Genomic DNA, 20,000 nt, shown 5'->3' with positions numbered 1-20,000 from the left:
CACCGCTGCTCCGAGTGTGTCTAACAAAGAAATCCTAACTGAGTGTGTGTAAAACTAAACTTAATCTGATTCTTGGCCCGGTCTACGTACGTGGGATTTAACTTCACAATACTCTAACACAAGCAAAAGGCTGCACAAGGGGGGCACGGTGGCGAGCTGAACTCATTCAGTTCTGTGCAAATGACAGTCAAGCTAAGCCTTTAAAGGGGAAGTCGACGGGTGCTCTCCTCCGGGACATGAGTCAAACTATAAAATCAAAATAAATTTTTCTCACACATGGTTTCTGTCATTATAGTTAGTTCTTATCATGCTGATTTATGTCCAATTGTTCATTTTTCTCACAAGTTTACTTTTAATTAGTTATTTGATGCTATAAAAAGGGGGGCGTGGCCTCATGATTGACAGCTCTGTTGACAAATGAGGCTCCTGCAGCGTTCTGTTCCCGAGTAGCAGAGTAGAGGAGGAGCGGCGAGAGGAGACGTAACTAACACTAACACTACAGTCATTGAACTTTCCGTAAGCGTGAATATCTGCTTCAGACCGACACAAGAAATGAATACAGTGACGTGCGGGAGCCACGTGCCGATCTCTGCTGTGCAACTCTGGCTCCAAATGACGTCCCCATCAATGAGAGCAGATGGAGTCGCGTTGTACATCTATATATATATATAATATGCAGTCATTGGCTTACACCAATCAGTCCTCTCCAGCTGGCAGTGCAGGTGAACAAAATATCCAGCCCAGAGGAACACGACTCTCACAGCCACACACACACACACAAACACACACACACATTCTAACACACTCCAACATGGTTAGACACACGCGTGGAGGCGGCCGTAACAGTGCTCAACAGATAATATGATCAACTCTACATGCTGTAACATTCACCTGAAATGAAGTATTTTACTATCACACTTGCTTTAGAGCTGTTTTCTCACTAACACACACACACACACACACACACACACACACACACACCTACACACACACCTACACACACTGTGCCCGAGTGATGCGACAGGACCTGTTGAAGATGAATTATAGATAACAAGCGCAGGCTCGTCAAAATACACCACCTTGCAGAGTGTGTGCGTGTGTGTGCGTGTGTGTTTGTGTGTGTGCTTCCTTCGCTGGGTCAGCATCCTTCTCTTCTAAAAGAGCAGAGGCAGACACACACACACACGCAGCATAATGAGAAGACTGGCCTTTAGCTATCAGATTGATGGACTGGTGACATTTTCAAACAGAAACAGTCGCTTGTTCTGCTCTGGCCTTCATTTTTAAAACCCCACCTTTCTCGTGTGTGTTTGTGTGTACAACTTTACACGACACACGGCACCATTAGTCAGTGGTTCTCTGCTGTTTACATAATCTACTTCCATCATGTCCTTTCATTAAAGGTGAAACGGTGAAATATTCAATTAAAAATACTGAGCAGAAAGATTTGATTGATTCTCCACATCTACTTACACTTGAAAAGTTGCCTGTGTTATACAAAACAAAATAAATGTCACATGTAGATTTAAACATGAGCAAATATTAAATATGAGACGTCACTCAGAAGGTGTGGGATCAAACAGTACCAGATAAATGACGAGGTAAAGGTGAGGTGTGACGTTCTAAAAACACACTTTTTGTCTGATTCAGCAGAGTTCCTCTCAGGGTTCACGAGCGGTCTGTTTTTTGAGTCCCTTGAAAAAGAACCTGGTGTTTGGCTCTGTGAACGGCCTCACACAACACACTGCTGTTGTGATGTTAGCTGTGGTATCAGGAGAACAGTGAGTTTTGGTCACGTTTCACGAGGGCGTCCAAACAATGTTGAGTTCATTTGTCATTTCTTTTTCGTTCGTCCGTCCGTCCGTCGACTCGTCCATCCCTGCGTCTGATAGTTACATGCAGGAGCTCTGGTAAATGGACTGCACTTACACAGCGTTTTCCAACCACTCAAAGCACTTCACACAACATGTCACACGTATCCCATTAACACACACATTCATACACCCACGGTGGTGGCTGCTAACCTGCCCATCAAGATCTGATATAACTCACTTGTTCCACACACTCACACGCCGATGGCTCAGCATTTGGAAGCAAAGTTGGGTTCAGTATTTTGCCCAAGGAAACAAATGAGGATTGAAGGAACCGGAGATCTAATCCTTCTATTAGTAGGTAACCCACTCTACCTCCTGACCTCACTTTCAGAGTGCCTCACACCAGCACTTACTGTTGCTAGGTTACAAAAGTCACCAGGCGGCACTTCTGCTTCCCTTGGTAGAGACCGTTAGCTCTGTTTTAAATCGCTCTGTTTGCTTAACAATCGCTTTTGTTTAAGGAAATTCTAAACATAAACACAATGTAAAGGACTCCTGGCGTTAGCAGCAGCTCTACACCTGGAAATCGTACCTTCATAAACCGGAATGATTAGCTTCTCCTCTCCCATTGTTGTTGACAAAGTTGATATTGGAAGTCCCGCCCCTTCTTGATTTTGATTGGGTGGTGAGGAAGAAGAGCGTGACGGTGTTCAAAAAGTTGAACTATTTTCAACTGAGAGCGCTGTGAGCGCAGCGACAACAAACAGCTGAAGTTGTCGCCGTTGTTGGACTCAGGCTCTGATGGTGTCTGTCCGTCCTCAAAGGGTTTTATAGCCACAATCTTTACAATCTTTTGTTTTACAACTATTTAAGATAAGACAGATAAAACTTCTTGTGCCAGATTGCTCCAAAAAATAACAGCTTAAATATAAATGAAATATATAATATAAAGAGTTCATGGGTTAAAATGTATACCTTCAGCTCTTTAGAGTCACACACCACCTGAATAAAACCTGTGCTATTTTGACATTTAGAATAAAAGACATCGTAGTAACAGGACTGTATTTTACACAATTTAAATGATGTTATATTTAAATTTGAAGCATTAAAGTTGAATCCCTGAGAATAATGTTCTAATACAAACTTAATAAACTACTGCTACAGCTACAGCTACATTCAAACATGAGAAAAGTCGCCTGCAGCAGTCAGAGAACTAACTTTTTAATATCGCACAGCACGACTGGTGACAGCACACGCGTTGATAAAGACGTCGACATGCTCGTCGGCTCAGAGAGGTGCCGGAGCTCTCCTCTGATGCCGCTCCACTTTGTAGCTTAGTGAAGATAAGATTCATATCATCCTCAGAGAAAATGTTGCATGTGCAGCGCAGAGGCGAGAAAAATGTCGACTTTTCAAGAGTTTGAAATAAGAAGACATCAAAAACACGACGACAAGCTGTGATCAGGGAGGGAAAGCCAAACTCTGCATGAAGCTTGTCCTGTTAATCCGTCCACGACACACCACCTCTTTATGTTTGTCACCCACAGGAGCTCCTTCTCCTGTTGATGTGTCATGTTAACATGTATGTTTAATAATTCTGCATCATATTCCTCTTTAAAAACTGCATGAATGAGCTCGATATGTTCTCTTTCCTTTTACAGAAACCCCGTGCGTCCCATCAAAGTGTCCCTGAGCCAAACATTGAACCACTTCCTGTGCCTGCTGTGGGGTTAGAACACAAGCTAAACCTCTAATTTGTTGTATTAAGGGGTCGGCACACATTATCAGTCAGTGCACACGAGCAGCCGGCTGTGAAATAATACTATCAGCACCTCATTAACTCCCAATTTGATTTTTTGGGTTAGGAGGCACAGTGATGAAGTGGGGAAACTATCGGCAAAGCAGATTACACGACAACATCAGAAACAAGCTTTGATTGTTGTAATCTGGTTAGACATCTGCTGGAGATGCAGAGGGGGGGCTCGGTGTCCTGCTCAGGGCCGGACGGTCAGATTATCAGAGTATCAGCTCTCTTTCTTTGTCCCTGCTGTCTAATAGTGTCTTTCTTTCTGTCCTCATTTGTTTCTCTCTATTCCTTCTCTTTTTCTATAAACTGAGGTCTCGATTTGAAGGTATTTTTCTTTTTGCTTTATTTCTTTGTAACTATCCTTTTGTCTTTCTCTGTCCTCGTGTCTCTGTATTTCTAAAGTATCATGTTCCATTTATCCATCAAAGTCCTTCCTGTTACCCTCTGTCTTTTCTTCTTCCCCTCTTTCATCCCTCTCTTAGTCATTCTTCTCACTCTTGTTCATCTGTTTTTCTTCCGATCCATTAGGGCTGCACGATAAATCGTTTAACCATCGTTACTGCGATGTGCACATGTGCAATGGGGACATCACAGGACGTGAGATCGTGAAGCAAATAAACTGCAACACGTCAGGCTGCTACTTTATTGTTGCTTTACGCAAACTGAATGCTCTCCAAAAAAGTCCGTCTGACATCACACCAGTGCAGCTCTTTACGAGTGAACCGACCGCTGAGCTGCAGAGTCTGTGCGTCACCTTCCTTTTAACTGTAAACAAGCACGTGATGCTGCTGCCATCACAGATCACGTCAGTGGGATGATCGAGGCAGGCGCCACGTTAGGCGAAGTGGCTTATAAGTGAGAGTATTCATATTATTAACGGCACCTCGTCCAATCGCTTGCCAGCACTGTGGCTATATCCGGGCTGGTTACGGAGCGGACGTGTCGCAGAGTAGAGGTAGAGGACAAACTGTATCAAGAACACAACTGCAGCCCAAGAGTCTGTTTGTATTCATTTTATAAAGAACGCGTCGCTCCACCTGAACTCTCTCCACTTTTCATGCGGGCGTCTTTGAACAATAGGAGACGAGTTTTGTTTTGTTCGAGGAAAATACACTTAAAAGTCCCAAATAATAAAAAGTTTGATTCTTAATTTCTTATTTCCCTTTTCTTTCCATCCATCTTCTGTCTTTCCTTTATCTTACTTCTTTACAACGATCTTCCTTCCCTCTTTCTATCCCTTTTTACCTCTTTACTTTATTTCCATCCATCCAACTTTCTTCTTGTTTCCCTTATCCTCCTGTCATCATCTTTCTTTCTCTTTCTTCCACTTATCTTTCTTTGTCTTTCCCCTTCCTCATCCATTGTTTCTTCTTTATCATTCTTTCTCTCCATCCATATCTCTTTCTCTGTCATTTATCTATATTTCTTTATTCTTCATCCTTTAGTCTCTCCTGTCATCAGTTTTTCTTCCTCCTCTTTCTTTCTTTGGTCTTTCTATGTTGCTTTCTGTTTCAGTTCTTACTTTCTTTCTCATCCCTCTTTTCTGTCTTTTGTTTTTGCTTTTTTTTGTTCGTTCTTTCTTTTTCTTTCTTTCTTTTGTTCTTTCTTTCGTCACTATGTTTTCATCTCCCTAAGCTGCACTGTCAGCTGCATTTTCTATCATCCGTCCATTTTAAGAAACTAAAGACAAAATGAAGACAGAAAGCACAATATAAAATATAAATGCCGGCTGTAGCTCACGGCCAAGTTTGTGAGCTTTGAACACACACACACACACACACACGCACACACGCACACACAAACACACACACACTGAAGGCCACGACAGGCTGCGAGCAGATTGTTGTCACTTTGCATTCAGATTTCTCTCCATCTTTCTTTGCTTCCCCCGTGACGTCCTTCCTTCTCTCCTCTCCCATCGTCTCTCTCTCTGTCCCCCAGTGAGAAGAGGAATACGCACTGTATATATTTGTCATATCATATCCCATCATGCCCCTCTTCGCCCCCCCATCCCTCTATCTGCGCATCTCCATCTCTGCTTTGCTGCAGTTGATTTATTCAGCAGCTCTACCAGAGAGGAACGATGAGAGGATAAAGCAAGCTGCTGGTGTGTGTGTGTGTGTGTGTGTGTGTGTGTGTGTGTGTGTGTGTGTGTGTGTGTGGACAGATGAGGCCGAGAGACACACTGACAGACAGGCAGAGAGAGAGATGGACAGAGATGTACGGATAAAAGTTGTGCTGACAGATGACTGATGTTGGAGCTGATATGAACAAGCTTCCATACTCCCCGAGCGTGTGTATGTGTGTGTGTGCATGTTGTGTGTGTTTGTGTGTGTGTGTGTGTGTGAACTTCCTGCTGCATCAAAGCTGAAGAGAACACACACACATACATAGGGGAAGGGAACGGGAGGAAGTGAAAACAGATGAAGAAGAAGAGGGAAAGTAGGAAATGTGGAGGAGGGCTAGGACGGAGGAAGAGGAGAATAGGGTTATTAAATTGGAGAGAATAAGGGAAGAGGAGGTTTAAAGAAGGAAATAAAATGTTAGAGGAGACAAACGAGAAATACAGAAATGGGAGGAATAAAAGCAGGGAGATAAAAGTGTTATCTAGTGGCGGGGACAGCGTCCTGTCTCAGGAGGCCGACAGGGAAAATCTCCCGCGGTGAGGGACGTGTGTGAAAGGGCAACGCTGGAAAATTTCAGGGGCAGACTGTCTTCACACTTTCTGGAATTTGCCAGGAGTGCACGTGTGAAAGGTTTAAAGAGAGAAAGAGAATTGGAGAGTGGAGGAGGCAACAGGTGGGTGAAACAAGAATAGGTGAAACCTATGGCAGGACTGTATCTGTCCGTTATGGTGCTCGCTTTATCAGCGAAAATGAAGGACGGAAGAGATTGAATTTAAAATGAATAAAGAGGGAAGATAAGATCAACAAGTCAAACAAACAACAGAGAGGACGAGAGAAAAGGAGAAAGAGAAAAGGGCAGGATGATGATTAAAAGAGGAAGAAGATGGAGGAAAAGACAAATGAAATGTAAATGTAGGAGCGAGGAAGGGGAACGATGAAAGAAGATAAAAGAGAAGGATTTTTATGTAAATAAATGTTTGTTCAGTCTCTATCTGTCGCCGAACGAGGGAACACAACAGTGAGTGAGCCTATGGCCCACTGATGAAAGCCTTTGCATTTGCAGTGTATAGTATGATTACAGACTGGCTGTCTGTGGCGACATTCACAGAATAAAATCACAAGCGGCGCCCAGTTAGTGACGCGTTTTCCATCAGCCAGCAGTGGTTGGTCTGCCAGAGAGGGTAGGCGGAGCTAAGCAGCTGCTTTTCCGCTCTCTGCAAGTGTTGCGAGTAAACAGTAATCTACTATGGCTGAACAAACAAAGAAAAGATGGATGACTACAGATACAACTTCAACAAGAAGTGAAAATCCAAAGAAGAAGAAACAAACTCGACGCTCAGATGAAGCAAACAGTCTGAAAAGGAAAACGACCGTCAGCCAGGAAAATCAAGAGTTACAACCGGAGCCAACCGTGGACGTCACACATGCAGCACTGTCTGGATATCAGGGAAGTGTGCTCCCGTTTATCACCAGAGGTGCCACCAAAGAGAACGAAACCTGTCTGAGATCTTCGAGATTATATCTTTAAGAACTGATTTTAAAAATCTCTCCTGCACACACAGAGAAAGATGAAAACTAAGGATGAGCGTTTCCAGCAAAAACACTATTCGCTGGGTACTCTTCCACTATTCTTGAAAACACACGCAGCATACAGAGAGAGAGACCCATTCCTATTTACGTTTTCATCTCTCCAGTTGCCTTTTGGATTAAGCTTCGATTCCCATCACCACTTGGTGGTCGGTCTTATTTGGCTCTCAAATCGTTGTAGACTTATGACACGCCAGTTTTACCTTTCACAGTGTGACCTCACTGAGGTAGTGTCACACACACCTCTTTGACAGCTGCAGGAGAAGAAGCATCTGAATCTCACAGCGCCACGCCCGTTTGACAGAGAGAGAAGAAGGTCAGAGGAAGAAGGAGGTTAAAAGAGAGGATGGCACTAAAGGTGAAGACAAAGAGAAGTACAGGATTGAAGATTTGAGCAGGAAGTGTTTACAGGAGATTTCCATCCAGATGGTGAGAAATCATTTATGTTTGATGAGCAGGACGAGTGCAGGAGTCTTTGTTGTGTGTGTGTGTGTGTGTGTGTGCTGGCTCATCAAAGTTCATCTGGAGGTGAGATAAACACATGAAAGGACGGGTCAACACCAGCAGCGTCCACACACACACACACACACACACACACACACACACACATGGTGCCTCTCTGCAGGCGGTGCAGCCGACCTGTCAAAAAGTGTGTTCGTGCTGCAAAATACTAATGGCCACTGATGTAGCCCTGAGATACTGTCAGACCTTTGCGCACACACACACACACACACACACACACACACACACACACACACACATACACACACACGCAGTAGCCACCTACCTGCAGCCTCTGATTAACACCTCTAACACTCTTCTCTCTCTGTCCTTCACTTGTTCTGCCCCTCGGCTTTTGTTTTTCCCTTTGCCTCCATTTCTTTCTCTGTCTCTCTCTCTCTCTCTCTCTCTGTGCCCTGCCTCACCCTCTGTGTCTCTCTCTCTGTGCCCTGCCTCGCCCTCTGTCTCTCTCTCTCTGGCAAACATAAAGACATACAGACAGCTTTATATGAGCAGTGATTCACAGCACGGTGAGGGGGCTAAACAGGAAACAGTAAAGGGTAACGGCTTCACCTTAAATGTGTGCAAAGTCGACCCAGAGACAACGGAGAAGGTCATTTTCTATTCACGTCCATAATTAAAATCATGGTCACCTCTGCAGTTCCCATGATTAAACAACAGCTATTGTCTCCTATAAGCTGGTATAATGCACAACAAGGACTGCGGCTTCCTCCCACAGTCCAAAGACATGCTCGTTAGGTTCTTTGGTGACTCGAAATTGCCCGTAGGTGTGAATGTGAGGGTCAAAGGTTGTCTGTCTGTGTGTCAGCTCTGTGATTGACTGGTGATCAGTCCATGTGTAACCCCGCCTCTCGCCCAATGACAGCTGGGATAGGCTCCAGCCCCCGTGAACAGGATACGCATCGCTGGATGGATGACTCTTTCTCTAATGTGTTTGTCCCTCCCTCATGACGCACTGGACTTGTGAGCGAGCAAGCAGCTATGAGTCGTTAATGTTTGTCTCGAATGTTCACACATCGCTCTGGGCGACCTTCCATAGCTTCCTGTTTTGAGAGGAAACATAAATCAATAAGCTGCTTGTTCCATGAGAATCTTAAAGATCTCAGTGTTGTTCTCTTTGTTGTAACTGCAGGTGTGTTTCTGGACTCGTTCTCTCCTATTAAGAAACTTTGAAGCCTGCAGGGCGACTGAAGATTTGTGTTCAAGGTGAGTTTCTTTAATAGTCAAAGTTAGAAAAAAACTATAACTCACTACTGGAAAAAAAATGCTGACACACTGGAAACCATCCACCCCAACCTTCTTCATGTAAGACTTGCAGCACCTTGGAGAATGAAAAGAGTCTGTCTTTGGACAAACACCTAAAAAAGACCTCTTGTGTTTGACCAAAACAACCCTGTTTTTGTTAAGCTAGTCCCGCTTTGTCCTGCAAAAATAATCAATAATCAATCACCTGCAGAAGGTTTTCCCTTTAGGCCAGTTCAGGTCAATGATTCGCAACGAGACTGGATGCAACTGTCAAAAGAATCCCTCGACATCCGTAAACGTTCTAAAACTGGGCCGTTCACATCAAAGCAACCCAACGCAACACACACAGCTGACCTGTCTCCATAGAAACGACGCCCTGACATGCCCCACTACTTCTGCGTAAAGGGGGTTACATAAATGATCTAGCTGGATTTCTGTTATCGTTATAAAAAGAAGTGGATGACAGTGACAGTGACATGCTCACAATGTTAGCTGTAACACTGATAAATAAACGGTAAAGACAGAGAGTTAGGAAAGAGAGGATCTGGAGCCGTCTTTGGCTGCTGCAGAGCCAGAGACAGGGTGCCAACGCCAACTAATGCTGTGTCCTGATTGGCTGAATGAAATAGGTACATCATCCAGTTGCATTTGGAGATTTGAAGTCAAATCTTCTTCAACTCCACGCAACAGCTTCAGACACTCTGCGACTAACCAGCTCACACCGCTGCAATTTTCTCTGCAACATTCTCAAACAGTTTTGTTGCGTTGCGAATCATTGATCTGAACTGTTAGGTGACATTGGTGCCACAACATACTTACATCATACCTGTGGGCACACAGGTAAATGGACTGTACTTATATAGCGCTTTTCTAGTCTTGCAACCACTCAAAGCGCGTTTACACTACATGTCACATTCACCCGTTCACACACACATTCACACACTGATGGCAGAGGCTTCTACCTAAAGTGCCCATCTGTCGGTCACATTCACACACTGATGGCTGTGCCACATGGAGCCATTTGGGGCTCAGAGTCGTACCCAAGGATACTTCGACAAGACAAGATACATTCACTTTGACAAGACTGGGGATCGAACCACCAACCTTCTGACTGAAAGACGACCGACTCTATCACTGAGCCACAGCCGCCCCATTAAACCTGACTTAGAAGACAAACACACCTTTGGTTTTAGTGTTAGTGATTTCCCAGTGCCTGACAACAAGTCTGTGAGGCTGCAGAAACCTCAGATATAACATCTATTATAACCGAGACAAAAGAAGGCAGCTCTTTGTTGCTGCCCTTTGTGATCAGACTTGTTGGCCTTCAGCAGAGTTGTATAGTTTATTGTGTTGATCAAGGAGCTGTTAGTCTATTGGGCTGCCGTGGCGCTTGCTCTCCGCCGTCACGCTGCCCTCCCCATCTATAACCCTTCAGCGCTTCTATCACAGTTAGTTTTCTCGTCACTTTGAGACACAGCTTGTAAAGTTTACGGTGCAATTTGGACATCAGCAACCCTCCTTAAATCACTTTGATGTTGCTTTATAAAAGAAGAAATCTGCGACACTCCGGCAGAAAAAAAGGAAGATGAGGATTTTACCTGTGCAGCTTTTCTTTGGCGAAACATTTCCACCCTTTCCTCCTTTGGGGGATTGAACCTGCTTCAATTAAAAGTGTTGAATCCACTGAACTATTCATTTGAGCCGTTCATTCATCGGAGTCATTGACTCGGAAATTTCCCTAATGGAATTTTCCAGTAAAAGAAGAAATGAGGCATTATCAACTGTCCCTCGCTGTCTCCTCTTTCTTTTCTCCTCTTTCTCTCAATCAGGAGCAATCCCTCGCTCTCTCATTCACCAGCAGCGTGTGTGTGTGTATGAATATGTAAATGGCCGTTGCCTAACCAGCCAAAACTAGGCCATCCTCTCCTCTGTGAACACCTGAATAGAAGCGAGACAGAGATAGCGGGGAGGGAAAGAAAGAGAGGCCAGAGGTGAAAAGCTTACCTAAATATCTTACTCCAGCAGGCGTGCTGCCACTTTGCTCAGATTAAACACTGAACGCTGCTCCAAATCACGCAGCAGAAGTGTGAATAAAATGATACCACAGCTCGTCCAACTGCACATGTTCATACTCAAGAATAGCACCTTTAAAAATCGCCTTTTTGTTAAAACCTGCTCAGATCTGTGAGCATGTTTCCTTTTTAATTGGTGTGTGTGAAGTTCACCATCACGGCGTAGCTTGCAAATACAAACACAATGACAGAAACACAAGGCTTAAGGTTTCCCATTACAAATAGAAGAACTAATGGAACATGAACATGGAAGACGGCTCCGACTCTGCGTCAACACACACCTCCGTGCTGAAGTAGCAGCCACTGCTCCACAAAAAGCCATCTTTCTCCTCATCCTCGTTCATCTGCTGTCGAATTCGTTGACTTCCACGCCTCATCGATTAATACATGAGACCGAAAACGCTGACTTCTATGGCACCCGTGTTTGTTCACGTATGACGGCGTGCTGCGCGTAGTCTTTGTTATTGTTCTTTTGTGCATGCGGGTCAGTTCAGGACCGTGACCAGTTCACACAGCCAAGAAAAAATCAGAGCAATAAATTGGAATTGAGCACTAACTGTGCGTTCACACCGAACGTGAATAGATGCGAATCTGTGGCGAGATTCCATACAAAGTCAGTGCAATGACACGAGCAAAAAAAATTTTACTTGGTCGGCGAATTCGCGTCACGTGGTGTAGCAAAAGCCTATCAACACCGAGATTCTCCTGACGCCATCGGTAACCATGGAGATAAGCCCCGCTTCCTCTCCTCCATTCTGGAAGCGAAGGCCGAATATTCGGCTGTTATTTAAACGCAAATTTTGATCCGGTGGTCAAACTCTCTCAAGTAATGCGAGGCGAATATTCGCTTTGTGTTCAGTGTGAACACACAGTAAGGCTTGTAGTGTGAACGTAGCCATGGAGACAGACAACCGTCCACGCTCACACTCACACCTATGGGCAATTTAGAGTCACCAATGAACCTAACGAGCATGTCTTTGGACTGAGGGAGGAAGCCGGCGTACCCTGAGGGAACCCACGCATGCACGGGGAGAACATGCAGACTCCACACAGAAAGGCCCACTACGTCTGAACCAGGATTCGAACCAGGACCCTTCTAGCTGTGAGGCGACAGCGCTAACCACTGCACCACCGTGCAGCCCACACCTGACCTGACCTCCATTTATGATTCATTTTTTAAAATCAATCTGTAATTTTGAGATAGACGTGAGGAAACTGTGTTCATGTGTGAGGAGGACTTGTTGGTTGACATGTTCCTAAAATAAAACACTAACAAACAAACAGAATTAAAAATGCACCCTCCTCGGGGAGCTCAGAGTGCGATATGGAAATATTCCATAAAAACGTGATACATGCAGTGTGAGATAAAATGTTTGTGCACAGCACACGAGGTACATAAATAAGAAATGAGATGCACAGAAAATGAGGAAAAATCTCTGCATTAGTGCATATTTAAGTAAAGCTACGGAGTGAAGACGAGTCGTTCCTCTTATTCCTGTGAGCTGAATGTGTGTGCAGTAAATATCTGTGACGAATGTGTGAGAGACGTTTGCTGTCACGTCTGAAATATCTGTTTCCCTTTACATCTGATAATACAACTCTGCTGTCAGTTCAACTTGCACTTCCTCTCAAACATTTCCTCTGAATCAGTCCTACTCGACGCTGTGTGTGTGTGTTGTAGCTGTGAGGTGTTAGGCACACAGGCCTGCAATGAGAGAGGAGACAGAGGTGTCTGATGGAAAGTGGGTTGATGAATTGGGGGGCATTAATTTTTAACGTTAAGCTCCCCAAAACATCTGTTGTTGGAAACATTTAAACACCTTCACTACACAGTGCGTGCTGAAGCCGCTTTCACATGGAATATTTCCACACATTGTCCGGCTGCATGTGTGAACGCAAACGGACGAATCTTTCACCCCAACTTTCTGCAGACTTCTTCCTGCAGCCTCCTGGTAAAATGTCTGCAAGAAGTCGGGGTGAGCCGATGTGTGAACGCAGCAGGTAACAGTCAGGAACATTCACCGTGAGCGAGTGGGCGGGGTGATGATGTTTATATCATGGGACTGCTGTGAAACCAGAAGAGCGACTCATGACAGGATGATTAAAAACATCTGAGGTTGAAGAAGAAGGATCGTCTACAAGATGACAGCAAAGATGTCTGCAGACTGGAGACATGAAGATCCAGGAGCTTCTGGCTGTGAGGGCCGACGACGAAATTGTTCGCCAGTTGCAGTGATTTCACAGCATATTTTTTATGTCGTATCCTGCCTCATGAAATCCCCCACCCGTCCAACAGGGAGAATCTCCTGCTGTGCAGGAGTGCATGTGTGAAAAGGGCTCAGGCTGAAGCCCTGCATTCTGAAATCTTTCTACTATTGATCGCAAAAAAAACTCCTTAAAACAAAGTAAGATGTTAAAAACAAACATGTAACCCGTAGAAAAACACCTCCATGGTCCATAGTTTAGGTTAAGTAAGCTTTGGGTTCAACACATACTGGGTTAAGTTCACTAAAATATCTGCTCATTGTTTAAAAGACCATCTTTACTTTCAGTGGCTAGCAGGAGTCTCTGGCGTCAAAGAGGGACACTTTGTCCACCCGACCAGCGAACATGATGGCCTCAAAAAAAAAGCTCTTGTGGAGCTACAAAAATACAAAAATAATTTATTTATTTATTTATTTTATTATTATTTTATTAGTTGCTACATCAAATATTTAAAGCCCCCCTCCAGTGAAAATCAAGCTTTCAACCTTGTAAACATCTGTGGTGTTTCTCATGTGCTACAAGACATATCAGGGAAAACATCAGCAGTCATCTCCACGGCTGGGCCTGTCTGCTTTTAAACTGCAGTGTACCAAGGACAGGCTGAACAACACGTTTTCAGATTGGCAGGTTTGAGACGTCACAAACCTAAGGAGCCAATCCCGTTGGACAGGATGGACGGGGTGACGCTATGCATATCATTATGCGTAACCTATGGCAACCACTTCGGTGATGCGCGAGCCAGCTGTAACCGTCATCGTCATTTTTGCAAACTCACTACTGACTGCTAACGTTAACGTTACTGCTACTAATTACTACATTTCAAGCTAGCTAAGTTTCAACAAGTTGCCACCAAACGACGGCAGAGACGTGTTTGTGTTTGTTCGCGATGAGGGGGCGGTTGTAAATTTGCATAGTGGGCGGGGCCTATGCAGATTGAGAGAGAAGGAGGAGATGCCTTGGGAGGATTTTTAGGTAATTAAACGTATTTTGCTGAAAAAACAGAGCTGTGGACTTGAGAGTTTGTGACTTGGACTCGAGTCGACTCGAGTTATGTTTTGATGACTTGCGACTTGACAAAAAATACATGACTTGAGACTCAACTTGGACTTGAGGCACGATGACTTGGATGACTTGTGTGTGTTCATAAGTTTGAATGTTAGCTGATAAATATTAAATGATAAAATACAAAGTTTCTGTCTAACTATCAGGTATGTACGCAGCGCAAACTGGGAATCATGATTGGACGACTCAAAAAGCTCCCCTGTATGTGATCGTCATGATTGGATGACTGGCTGTCAGTCAAACTCCTCGCTATGGCAACACGCAACAATCAAAGCCCCCAAAGAGAAGCCTCATCAGTCGTACTCGTTACTACTCAATACGCTCTCAGAGCAGACCATCATCATGGCTGCGTCTGTGCCGAGATAACACAGATACAATTCACTGTCATACTTTGTGAACAGGTTATATAAACTGGCCAATAATATCAGTATTTATAGAAAATCGACTGGTGCTGAATTGCCTGGCAGGAAAGTCTCTCAAAAAGCATCACAGCTTTAGGATCAGAACCTGAGCTACCATTATATGTAATTACTGTATAATTATGTCTGATTGTCAGCATGATTGTGGAAAACTACTGGCCAGTTTTACCTGAAACTATGGAGGTGGGGAAAAGAAAGAGCATGCATGTAATTAGGAGCAGATTGGACTGGTGAATGAGACTTTGATGGAGGCTACAGTCCTCCAGTGCAGCACCCTCGGCCCTTTGCTGCCGAGGGTGTCGCCTGTCCTCTCTCTCTGTAAAAAAAGGCATAAAAAACACCTATACCAATACACCTATACTTTTTAACTCAATTCTCAAATATATATATTTACACTAGAACTACCGCTGTACTTAGTCAAGCCTTCTACAGTCTAGAGAGCAGTGTGTCAGCTGTCTGTGTTGTTAACGTCTCTGTTATATTGTCATATGTATAACAAGTCTTATTTGGAATGAGGACACTATAACAGATAATAAACCTTTGGAAGATATTCAATCTAAAATCAATATTAAAGCTCTTTCTGTTGTTGATAATAAGTCGTCTTTTCTAGAAGCAGATGGTGAAGTTGTCTCAGTCATCAGAAGAGTCACGGCTTTAAAAATAGTAGGAGATCTCATTTCAAGTCGTCGGCTTCATTATCATCAGTCTGCAACTGTCCTGCGGCGTTATCACAACAGTTAAATATTCCTTCTGATCTCGGTTTAATTGGGCCAAGTAAACAGAAGTGATTGCAGCTCTGATCTGATCCATTTAAAGGGATTTCACTGAAACACAAGGCTTCAGTTCTTTCTGTGGAAGCGTTTAAATAACAATGACCGGATTCAAATTAAAGTTGAAGTCATTGTGCAGTCGCTAAATCATGCATGGAGTGAAATGCTGCACATTTGTTTAATATGTGTTACTTTCATCAGGATCTATCTTTCTCTTTGTTTTAAAGTAACTACATTTAGCAGAGGAGGGGGCGAGGCTGTCACACTTACTGCAAATCCTGGCGAGGCTAACAAGGCATCTTCCAAACTAACTGCACCCACCGTCAGACTGAAATAAGTCGCCCAGGAGGGCTCGCTTGGCTTCACCAACAGGCCAACATGAGAAGCCCTGCAGCAAGCACGCTAAACACGGCTCAGAGAGAGACACATGACGGCTTCAGAGCCGAGGAGCTGTTATCATCGGAGCTGAGGAAGTGGATGAACAAAGGCAGAGAGTTTCAGATACGAGAGGAGATAGGATGCTTTTTTTAATTTTAACAACTCCCGGGGCGCCTTCGGTTCCTTGTTAGTGCGGCTGCGATCCCCCGGCGGAGCGGAGGAGCTTCGTGTTTTCCAGAGTTTTCTGACTGTTTAAAAAACATGAGGCTGGAACTGCTGGGAGAGATGCTTCACCCCGCGCTGCTGATATATTCATGCTTAACAGTTCCACCACTCTGGCTGCCTCTGACTCTGTGTGTGTGTGTGTGTGTGTGTGTGTGTGTGTGTGTAGCATCTGCACAGGTATTTACACTTGTCTGGAAACATTTTGCACGAGTTAGAGTTTGTTTATCCCCATCTTTATCCTCTGCGTTTGAACATTTGTAAAATGTGTTTGTATACGTGCAGGTATAACTGATGCAGCTCTTATTTTGAAAGTCACCGTGCTGCAACAACACATCTTCCAGAAACCACATGATATCACCTGCTGTATCACATATCTCTTCTAAAACCTGGCCTGCATGTGTTACGCATTAGCACTTTCATTGTTTGAATATGCTCAGACTTTAAAGCAGCCTCTCTGCGATGTGTCATTTCTCTTCCTCCTCTCGTGTGAAGCAGAAGTCTCGTTAGCCGCCTCTCCTCTCCCGGTTCGTATTCTTATGTAAGTTAAGCTCTTTGAAGAAACTCTGCAGACAGACGTTTCACATGAGTGGGTATCTGTGTCGTGAAAGTCAGCAGCCCTACGAGGACCTCCTTCACTGGGAGTTTGGGATGCAGAGCAGAGCCAGGCAGCTGTATCAAAGGGAAGTCTGGGATATTAATACTGAGGGATGTGTTTGTGTGGTAGATACTTATAATATTAATGTATTCTTGTATCTATACAGCACCTGCGTCTACATACTGCACATGTTTCTGTACGTCCTGCTGCGTTGCTTCCATTTCTCTGTGTTGAAATGATAACATTTATCTCATACAGTTTATCTGCTACAATAACAGTTCTTCTGTTCCTGCAGCTTCTTCACTTTCTGTTCTTGTGTCAGATCTTTCTCTTCCACAACTGATACTCAACTACAATCACTGTAACAGCTACTAGTAATACTCCTCTTGCTAATAATACTTTACCTCTTCTTAAATCACTATACTGCTATCACAAATATAAAAATGGGCAAAACAATTTCTCTCATAAACAATGAAATAAGGAAACAGCAGTTCTACTACAACTATAGTACAGTGTTTCTGCTACATACATTTTGCAGCTTCAGATTTCTATAACCCGAAGTTGCAATTAAACGACTCCGGAGATGTCCGCTCCAAATGAACGGACGTCCGCCCGCTCTCCTCGTTGAGGAAGAGGACTGAAACAGTGACAGGAAGTCACAGGACATCAATCACACGTGAATTCATGGCAACCAAATAAACAACAGCGGGACCAGTTTACTCCTCACACAGTGTCGGACATGCACACAATCATATGGAGTTCTGTTGCGCGATGTAAACCATCCTATTGTGTGTCTCCGTACGTCCCTATTGTAAATGCATTGATTGTCGCTGTTTATAAAGCTTACAAAAAGGTGCCGATCTCATTCAGTAACGATCGATCGATCAGTTTGATCGCTACGTCATTAATAACGTCCCTCGTGCACACTCGGCTCACGTGCTGTGAGAACTGAATTGCAAGAGAAATTATTGAACTTTTGTAACTCAATTAAACAGACTGCTGATGTCTGTAGCAGACAGAGAGACAGACAGAAAGAGGGGGCGGGGCCAGCAGCTGTGTGAACACTGTACAGAAATAATACCTCCAGGAGAACTTGTGCTACTAACACTAAATGCACTGTAAGTCGTATATAACCAACATAACCTTGAGACAATTTGAATTCATCCTTAGCAACATGAGACGTTCAGAGCAGCTGCTCAAATGGAAGTGAGAAGTCATGTGAAAAAACAATAAAGTCAACGTGGGCGAGCATGGAGGCAAAGGACAAGTCGAACAAGGTCGGGCTTCCACCCAGGAGACTTACCTTAACACAGCCACTAAAGGGTACTTTGAAACCTTCAAACAGAAGCTTCCTTGTGCGCTTAAAGAGTTCGTTTTGGTGAGCGGTTTGCAGCTCACGAACGAGAACGTGAGCGTAGTTCGTTCTGGAGACTGAACCACCGCTCGCGTTCCGAGATGCACCGAGAGTCACCGAGCACTGCGTCGTACGGCAGCCGAAGTCAGATGTACGGCACTGGGCATGGCTGATGCTGCTGGCAATTCAGACAATGCACTGAAACTAATGTCTTTGGAAATGTTCACAGTACATGATGCTGTTCAGTCTGTTAATGACAGCAAATAGAAAGAGAGCGGGTAAAAAGATATTACAAACACTGCTATCACTGATAATAACAGTAATGCCACGACGTCTCTTCTCTCCTCTTCCATCCTTCCCTTCCTCTCTCTGTCTCTTCCTCTCAGTCCGTCCCTCCCTCTCTGTCCTTTCATCCTGTCGTGTCTGAGCAACAGAAAAAGCAGGATCTAAACTCAGACGAGGCTTTGAACAATAAAGAAGATGAAAGATGTGTCACTGAGAGCGACAGAGAGGGAGGGAGAGACGTATCTGTTCTGTTTCACACCCCTTGTCTCTATTTCTGCCTCTCCGTCGGATGAATGGACCTCAGAGGGAGCGATTTGGGGAGTTGGATGGATGGAGAGAGGGTGTGACAGTGGGTGGAGGGAGAGGAAGAGAGGGGATGACAGCAGAAAAATGAGAAAATGAAAAGACTGAAGGAGGGAAGGAATTGAAAAGAAGAAGGAAGAGAGAAACAAACTGCAATAAGATGTAAAAAAAAAAAAAGGACAGTGAGTCAGTAGAAGTGATGACAGGCAGAAACATCAGACAGTGAAACAAAAGGACGAAGAACTGAGCCATATTAACTATTTAACTTCTCATCTATTCAAATACCTCCATGTGAGATAACTAGCTGCACGGTGAAACTGTTCGTCATTGTAACGCTTTGATGGACAACATGATGAGAATCAGCGATGCTGTCTGGATTCTTTGGGGATAAATGTGAAAAAGCTGCACCAAAGGGCTGACATCTGTTTCAATTATGACCAGATTACAAGTAGAAGAAGAAGAAGAAGAAAATAAAGTAGAATAAGAAAAATAAGAAGAAATAGTAGAAGTAGTAGGTGAGGAAGAACAAGAAGTAGCAGTAGTAAAAGAAGTCGAAAAGAAGAAGAAGAAGAAGTTGTAGAAGAAGTCATACAAGAAAAAGAAGCAGTAGAAGTACAAGAACAATAACTAGTAGTAGAAGGAGAAGAAGGAGAAGGAGAAGTAGAAGATGAAGTCGTAGAACAAAAGGAAGAAGAAGTCATGGAAGAAGAAATCGTAGAAGAAGAAGTCATGGAAGAAGAAGTTGTAGAAGAAGTAGAAGTTATGGAAGCAGAAGTCGTAGAAGAAGAAGAAGTCGTAGAAGAAGAACTCATGGAAGAAGAACTCAAGGAAGAAGTCGTAGAACCACCAAAACAAGTTCCTTGTATGTGTAAACCTACTTGGCAATAAACCTGATTCTGATTTTGATTAGAAGAAGTATGTCGTAAGAGAAAAAGTCATGGAAGTAGAAGTCGTAGAAGAAGAAAAAGTTGTTGAAGAAGTCGTAGAAGAAGAAGAAGAAGAAGAAAGAGAAGTCATGGAAGGAGAACAAGGAGTAGAAGTCGTAGAAAAAGTAGAATTTGTAGAAGTAGAAGTCGTAGTAGTAGAAGTCATAGAAGAAGTAGAAGTTGTAGAAGTCGTAGAAGAAGTAGAAGTAGTAGAAGTTGTAGTAGAAGTAGTAACAGAAGAATTA

The 20,000-nt window shown here is 43.8% G+C and overlaps 1 protein-coding gene across 1 annotated transcript in view; it reads right to left on the bottom strand.

Annotated features, from left to right (window-relative positions):
- galnt14 (UDP-N-acetyl-alpha-D-galactosamine:polypeptide N-acetylgalactosaminyltransferase 14 (GalNAc-T14)) overlaps positions 1–20,000 on the bottom strand; it is a 195,095-nt gene that overhangs the window by 81,938 nt on the left and 93,157 nt on the right. The window lies entirely within an intron of this gene.

This window comes from Semicossyphus pulcher, unplaced genomic scaffold (genome assembly GCF_022749685.1).
Source record: "Semicossyphus pulcher isolate SPU_LCO1_2020_fin unplaced genomic scaffold, fSemPul1.0.p SCAF_11, whole genome shotgun sequence".
Taxonomy (NCBI): domain Eukaryota; kingdom Metazoa; phylum Chordata; class Actinopteri; order Labriformes; family Labridae; genus Semicossyphus; species Semicossyphus pulcher.
This window is presented reverse-complemented; position numbering and strand designations above follow the sequence as displayed.